Below are 8882 nucleotides of genomic sequence, written 5' to 3'. Positions count from 1 at the left end.
CGGCCGAAACCGAAACCGAGCCTCAGCTCGCAGCCCCGCCCGCCCCGGCGGGTGAGCACACAAGCCTCTGGGGCTGGTGAGTGCCGGTCGGCACCGATCCTCTGTGCGGGAATCTCCCCGCTTTGCCCTCCGCACCCCCGTTGCTGCGCTCTCCTCCGCGGCCCCGAAGCTCCCCGCTCTGCCTCCCGCAGTCTCTGCCCGCGAAGGGGCTTCCGAGTGTGTGGAGACCTTTCCTCCTTCACAGCTCCCTCCCACTGGTGCAGGTGCCGTCCCTATTCTATTGTCTCTGTTTTTAATTAATTTTTTCTTTTGCCCTACCCAGATACGTGGGGCGTTTCTTGCCTTTTGGGAGGTCTGAGGTCTTCTGGTTCGGTTCGGTAGGTGTTCTGTAGGAGTTGTTCCACATGTAGTTGTATTTCTGGTGTATTTGTGGGGAGGAAGGTGATCTCCGCGTTCCTCCGCCATATTTGTGGGGAGGAAGGTGATCTCCGCGTCTTACTCCTCCGCCATCTTTCCACCGCCCCCCCATATATATTTTAGAATAATATTGTCTATAAGAAATCTTGCTGGGATTTTGATAGGAGTTGTGTTACGCTAGTGCATCAAGTCAGAGAGAAATAACATCTTTACTACAGTGAGCTTCCAGTCCATGAACATGTTACATCTTTTCATTTATTCAGATATTCTTTGAATTCTCTCATCAGTGTTTTTTAGTTTTCAGCATGCAAGTCCTGTATTTTTTCTTGAGAAATTGTAAGTAGAATTCTGCTTTTAATTTTGGGATTCACATACTCACTGCTCTTATTTAAAAATACCAAAAAATGTTTATTTTGAATCCTGTGACCTTGCTGAGCTCATTTATTCATTCTAGGAGTTTTCTTTTGGTTCATTGGGATTTTCTGTGTACACAGTCATATCATCTGCAAATATAGCTGATTTCTTTCTTTCTTTCTGATCTCTCTTCACTGTTTTTGCTTCCTGCACTGGTTGGAGTTTCCTTTACTATGTTGAGTAAGAGGAGGTACGTGGATATCCTTTGCTCCTGATCTTAGTCTTTCACTATAAGTATTATGTTAGTACTTTTTGGTAGATGCTCTTTATCAAGTTAAGGAAGTTCCCTCCATTGTCTGTTTTTCTGAGAGGTTTTTTTGGAAACATGAATGGATGTGAATTTTGTCAAATGTTTTTCTGCATTGACTAATCTGATACTGTGATTTTTATTAGCCTGTTATTGATTTTTAAAATATTGAGCCAGGCTTTCATTCTTGGAATAATTTCCACTTAGTCATGAAGTACAATTTTTTTTTTTTCTTAACTGCTGAATTCTATTTGTTAATATTTTGTTAAGGATTTTTGCTCCTATACTCATGAGGGGTATTGGTCTGTAGTCTTCTCTTTTGTGTGCTTGGTCTCTTTGGTTTTGTATCAGAATAATACTAGCTTCATAAAGTGAACTGAGAAGTGCACTCTCCTCTGCTGTTTTCTGTAAAAGCTTGTGTAGAATTGGTATTAATTCTTCTTTACATGTTTTATTGAGTTCTCCAGAACAATCATCTGGGCCTGGAGATTTCTTTTATGGAAATTTAAAAATTATAATTCAAGTTCCCTATTAGTTATAGGGTTATTCATCTAATATTTCATAGTGAATAAGTTGTAATAATTTGTGATTTTTGAGGAACTGGTCCATTTCATCTAAATTGTCATATTTATGTGTGTAGAGTTATTTATAGTATTTCCTTATTATCTGTTTGATATCTATAGGATCTGTACTTATGTCCTCTGTTTCGTTAATGATATTAAAATTTGTGTCATCTTTCTTTCTTTTCTTTATCATTCCTTTTAGTACATTGGCAATGTTATTGATCTTTTCAAAGGACCAGCTCTTCATTTCACTGATTTTCTATTTTTTTTTCTGTTTTCTATTTCATTGATTTTTTGCTCTTATTTTTATTGTTTTTTTCCTATGGTTGCTTTGGTTTCTTTTGCTCTTCTTTTTCTAGGTTCTTGGGTTGGGAACTTAGATAATTGATTTGGACTTTTTCTCTTTTCTGATGTGTGCATTTAGTACTGTCATTTTCCCTCACAGCAATGCTTTAATTTTGTCTCATAAATTTTCAGACATTTTTATTTTCTTTCATTCAGTTTATTTTTTATCATTCCCTTTGAGACTTCCTTTTAATCCACAGTTTATTCAGAAGTGTGTTATTTAGATTGCAAGTGTTTGGAGATTTTCCTGTTATCTTTTATTGATTTCTAGTTTGATTCTGTTGTGGTCAGAGAACACACTCTGTATGATTTCAGTTACCTTAAATTTGTTGCAGTTTATTTTATGGTCCTGGACATAGTTTATCTTGGTATATTTTCTGTGGGTACTTGAAAAAAAAGGATATTCTGCTCTGGTTGGGTGGAATGTTCTATTAATGTTGATCAGGTCCTATTGGTTGATGGTGTTGGTGAGTTCTTTTGTATCCTTGCTGCTTTTCTGTCTAGTTGTTCTATCAATTATTGAGAGAGGATTGTTGAAGTCTTCAAGTATAATTGTACATTTTTCTATTTCTTTTTCAGTTCTAACAATTTTTGCTTTACATGTATTGCAGCTCTGTTGTTTGGTATATACCAAGATTGCTAATCTTGGTGGATTGATCCTTATATCATATAATGTTCCTCCCTGTTTCTGGTAATTTCCTTTGCTCTGAAGTTTATTTTATCTGATATTAATGTAGCCACCTCTGTTTTCTTTAGAATAATGTTTGCCTGTTACATCTTTTTCCATCGTTTCACTTTCAACCTGCCTATATTGTTATATTTGAAGTGAATTTCTTGTAGATAGCATATAGTTGGGTCTTGTTTCTTAATCTACCATCCTAGTCTCTGTCTTTTAATTAATGTATTTAGACCATTCACATTAATATAATTTTAATATATTAGGACTTAAGTCTGCTATTTTACTTTTTTTTCTATTGTTCTTTCTTTTATCCCCCTCCTTTTTCTTTTTCCTGTCTTCCTGTAGGTTACTTGAAATATTTTGAGAATTTAATTTTGATTTATATATGGTGTTTTTGTTTTGTTTTTTTGGTGCTGTGAACATGATATTTATAGTGGTTTTGAGTATATCTTTTTTTTTTTTTTTTTTTAATCCAATCTTTTTTCTATCCAGTTAGCAGAAGTGATCATCATTTAGTGACGAATGACAGTGTTGTCAGGAATGAATCTCAATAATTAATCACAGTTGTGTAAGAAGCATAATATTGTAATTTTCTGTAAATGAACTTATGTTCTACTTCAGTCTTTCACTTGGAAAATAATGCCTCCCGGACCGGGGCACGAACCCGCGCTCCCCGCATCGGCAGGCGGACCCCCAACCACTGCGCCACCAGGGAAGCCCTTGAGTATATCTTTTTACATAGCTTTTGAATGGCTGTTCTAGCTATTACATTACCTAGACATAATTATCATTCTAGTGATTTGGTTATTCAACCAATTTTCATGAAGTGTAGAAACCTTATCTTCCTTTACCTCCTTTTGCCCTTTACCATTTATAATAAAGTTGGCCTAAATATTTCTGAGACATACATTTAAAACCACATCAGATAGTGTTACAATTTTGTTTCAACCATCAAACATACTCTAGGAGACTCAAGAGGAGAAGGTAAGTCAATTCTGTTTATCAATATTTTTACTTACTGTCTTCTTTCAAGAAGACATTCCTGATGTTTCATGATTCCTACTTTAATCATTTGATTTCATTTAGATAATGTCTTTTAGCCATTTTTAAAGGGTGTATCTGCTGGCAACAAATTCTTTTAGTTTTCTTTCCTTTGAGAATATATTGATTTTCCCTTCATTCCTGAAAGATATTTTCACTGAATATAGGATTCTGATTTCAAAACTATGTTATTTTGATTCTTGAAAACATGTGCCACTTCCTTGTGGTCACCATGATTTCTGATAAGAAATCCACTGTCATTTGAATTGTTTCCCTCCTATAGCTGTATCATTTTCCAGCTGCTTTGAAGATTTTTGTTTTGTCTTTAGTTTTCAGAAGTTTAACTATGTTTTGTCTTGGTATGGATTTCTTTTGGCATTCTCTGGCTTTCAGATTCTTCAGCTCCAAATTTGGGATATATGAGGCAGTAGGAAAACCAAGGAAGCTCACTAACCATCAGGTCTTTCCTTCAATCCTGAGGTCCCTAGCTGGTCTGTCTTGTTTTCTCTTCTCTTTCAGAGTGCTTTTATATTTATTTTGTGTAAAACATATCCTGTATATTTTACTTGTACTTATTAGCAGGAGAAATAGGGAAAAGTACATCTACTCCACATTCCCTGAAGTGAAAGTCTACTGGCTTTATTTCAATAATTATTTTCTTTTTAAAAATTTCTTCTTGAAATATAATATCTAATCTAGTATCTGTTAACACAGTATATGTAAAGATAGATTTTCTTATTGTTGACTTGGGAGTTGACTGACTCATATTTAACTACATGGTGGCTAGATATACTTAGTTTCTGGTGTAAATTCTAGTGTCTAGATGGTAGGCATTTACCAAATTGGTTCTAGCTACATCATGATAGTATCACCTCTTAGCCCCAAGTCTGATTCTCTGGCAATCTGAGTTAATAATTTAGTGTCCTAAATTAAACTTTTAAAAGTAGTAGTACTAGAAATAGTTCTTCTAGTCTCTTCTCCCTACTAGATAAAACTAGGTGGGTCATACCACCTAGATATAATGTGTGACATCTGATCCTCATGTGCTCTTTGCCTTCTCTGTCTTCATATTTTTTGGATGTTGCAGGATATAAAAAGATGTTGGGGAGTCTGAGGAGGGAAAGTGGAAACAGTATTATGGTTTTATCATACCTCTTTTCACTCAGTTGAGATGTAGTTAATCATTTTTTTCTGGTTGGTTATAAGCATGCCTCTCCAAGCCAGAGGGTCAGAGAGTGGGTGAGAAAGAAAATTCTTCACCCTTTAGGTGGGCCATCCTTGTTTTCAGAGTGATGCATGGATCATTCATTGCCTGCTTTGCTCATTTAAGCTCCATTGGTTTAATAGTTAAAGGAAATTCCCTCCAAATTTAGACAATAGTTAGTCAATTTTTAGTGTTGCTGTTTTTAATCTTTTTTTCTGGGTCCTTTTAGATATTTTTGGAGAAGGGAGCAGTAGCCAGCTAGATGCCATTTAAAACTAAAATCTCCTAGACTAAGTCTTAAGGGAAATTTAAAAGTACAATAAGTCTAAGTGAAAGCAAGTTTTTAAAAATTGAATTGAACAATTAAGTTGCTAAAGTAATCTCTTCATTTAAAAATCAATGACATACAAAAATAATTTTATTGTTTGAATTTTTAAACCTTTTCAAATCTTTGAATCAACCTCCTCTTGGTATTTGAGTACGTGCCATGTGCTGATCTGTAACTGAGCCAGTTTTCACATTTGGGCCTAAATTTAATACTTAATTCTGATAGAGAACATGCAGGTCTTTATAAGCAACAAACCATTTGTAGACTTTTAACACTTTCCTAAAACTTAGATTTATTAGTAGTAATTTACATAGATAGATTTCTCAAAGATACTTTTTTTTTTTTTTTTTTTTGTGGTACGTGGGCCTCTCACTGTTGTGGCCTCTCCCGTTGCGGAGCACAGGCTCTGGGCACACAGGCTCAGCGGCCATGGCTCTCGGGCCCAGCCGCTCCGCGGCATGTGGGATCTTCCCGGACCGGGGCAAGAACCCGTGTCCCCTGCGTTGGCAGGCAGACTCTCAACCACTGCACCACCAGGGAAGCCCAAGATACTTGTTATTAATTACCTGCACCATTCTGTCAGTTTAGCAAGGGGGTCCCTTGAGTAGGCTAGAGGTACCAGTTAGATATTGCTACATTTAAAAAAATTCAAATTTAGAATCTTAGAACAGCAACCAGAAGCTTAGAATAGCTGTCTGTAACTTAGCTGGTGGTTTCTGCTGATTTGAACTGGGCCTGGTGAGGCTCACTCACATGTCTGCGGTCAGCTGTGAATTGGCTATTTGACTTTGCTAATCTTGGCTCTGCTCACTCATGTGTCTAGGGCCTCACCTGGGTCACTGCACTGGTTTACCTCTGTTCCATGTGTCTCATCCTCCAGCAGACTAGCTCAGGCATGTTCTTGTGATGAAACGGGTGTGGGGTAGCAGAGCACAGAAAGTGTACCATATCTCTGGAGGCCTTGGTTTGGAACTGGCAAAAATGTCTCTTCCTTTGCATTTTATTAGCTAAGCAAGTCACAAGGGTTGACAAAACAGACTCTATCTATTGATGAAATACAAAGTACCATTTAAAATGTTGTAGATATAGGGAGGGGTGAATAATTATGGCCATTGTACTCAGTCAACTCTTTTAGAACAGGGTGGAATTGGGACTAGGACCCTGTTTCATGCCTCCAGACAAGGTTTCTTTTTATTACACTAGCTTTCTTCCTACTTACCTCGTATACGGAAGAATCAGTGTTTATAAGGGAAAAAACATGTGTGCCTTAGGGTATGTCTTAGTCCTCAAGTACTGATCTATATAGTTCTGATGAATTCACATTCTTTTTATCTATTGAGTACTTAGTAGTTCCTCACAAAATCACTTTTAGAGTAGATAGATTTTATTCAATGTCTGTTGCTTTCCAAATGATATCAGTTTAGTGAATCTTTTGAAGGTTAAGAAGAACTTTTTACATTGCTTTACCTGTTTATTCCTTTTGACTGTAAGTCTCAGGGAACCAGAGTGATAATATCAGTATTTCAGGGTCTTAGGTTCACTTCACATCTTATATCCTACAAAAGTTATTACTATGAGTGAGTGATTCTTTTTGGAAAGCAAGTTATAGGGTAAGATATAAAGCTTCAAGGTATGTTTTACCTTATGTTGAAATTTTATCAGAGCCCACTCATCCCTCATAATTGCCCTTGCCTTTGTGGATCTGGAGATAGATGAAAAAGATAAAGTCGTTATGGAGTTGTGGCAGCTTCAAGCTGTCCTGTTTGTTTGTCCCCGAATCTTTCTACGCCAGTTCCAAAAATCCCCTCCTGCCAAAATTAGGCTTGGAAAAATAACATATTTCGTATATGACATATGTTTGAAATTAGTGGGAAATGCAGCCAAGATTTAGAAATTAACAAGGAAAAAGTTATTTCTGAAAACATTTGGGAGCCAAAGAAGAGTGTTTGGCTTAAACCATTAGGGCATTTTATTGTTTAGTAAATTAAATAATTTAAAAAAATCCCAGAAGGAAAACATAACATTTCTTTTTTTTAAGTATGTATGAATAATTCTTATTTAAAAATTATTTGTCACAAATTAAGCAAGTAGTCTAAATGTACCATGTGTAGGATAACTAATATTCTGATAAGCTGTTAAATATTTTTCTGTATGAAATTTTTAGAAATTAAATCATGTGCATCAATTTTCTCATATGTGAAAGGGATTTCTGTTAATCTGCTACCTGCAAATACACAGGAATAGGTGAAGGGATCAGAACAAGAATCAAATCTTCCCTCTCTAATACAGAGCACTGTTTAGACCTAACTTCTTGATAAGTACATTGTCATATCTATGCTGAATGTAGAATTGTCTTCTTTGTCAACTTTTCTGTTTGAATTAATCTAATTCAAGGCAAGGAACATTGACTAGGCATTGTCTGTACAAGGCAGTGAGATGCTAAGGAGAGATATTAGAAGATTTACAAACTAGTCCCCAACCACAGGAAACTTAAAGTATAGCTGAGAAGAACAGAATTTCTTAAATGAGAGGTATTGTTCTTGCCAAGACCCTATTTATGGGAACTTGTGTTCCTTTAGAATCTTAGAGCAGTTTATAAGAAAATAAAGGCCTATCTGGGTTAAGAATCGCAGAGTTGATTTGTTGATTCCATGATTCCAGGCTGGACTCGTAGAAATGAGGCCATATGTGTTTTCAAGATCCTCAGAATGACACATTTTGAATAGGTTTTCATAAATTAGAGGAAAAATCTGTTCTGTCATTATAGTGTTTTACCATGTCTTCCTACTCTGTCTCTTCCCATCATTATCAGATGGGATATTATCAAGGAATTGTCAGCCTGTTTGTATGATCTTTGCCCATGAAATAGAGATGTTTGTTTTTGGAGATGGCCTCTGTCTCTTCTTTGTTAGTTTTCAGCATCCTGTGACTTTGAGATGGATTCATCAATAGACTAGACAACTCACCAGAATTATGTAGATATTAAATATCAACTTAGTCAGATCTTCACTTTTGAGAATTTGAACTGAGAGCTCCAGATCCCGAGAGATGGTTCATAATTGTCCCTAATCTGGAAGTTCCTTCTCGGGGCCTGGTTCTGTTTCCTGGTCCTAGTTTCCATGAGCTATCTTTGCATCCTAATAATAAACCTCCCTTTCTTTGAGTAAAAAATAAATAAATAAATGTCAACTTGAGGAAATGTGAGCTGATTTCAACCAATCAGAGTGCAGGATATTACTAGGTGGTTTGTTAATAGGGAAATCCAGGGTGCTAAAGACTATAACATTGTCAAATTCTGTAGCACAATGAAGAAGAAATACTGAGTGCATGGCTTTGCCAACCACTTTAGTAAGGTATCCTATAGAATGCCCCAGTTTTTATTGACGACCCTATCAGCAGAAAGTAGTGAGTGGGGTTTGCAAACTGGATCAACTAGTTATCATTGTATGACATTCATCAGGCCCCTTAACTCTAAGTTCCTTCGTCTGTAAAATAGAACTAATAAAAATAATTATCTTTCAGAATTCTTCTGAGGACTAAATGAGAAATTACATTGAAAAATGTTTTTAAATATGAAGCGCTATATATACATATATATGTGTGTGTGTATATATATATATATATATATATATATATATATATAT

Source organism: Lipotes vexillifer, unplaced genomic scaffold (genome assembly GCF_000442215.2).
Source record: "Lipotes vexillifer unplaced genomic scaffold, Lipotes_vexillifer_v1.1 scaffold1066, whole genome shotgun sequence".
Lineage (NCBI taxonomy): Eukaryota > Metazoa > Chordata > Mammalia > Artiodactyla > Lipotidae > Lipotes > Lipotes vexillifer.
Note: the sequence above shows the minus strand (reverse complement) of the source record.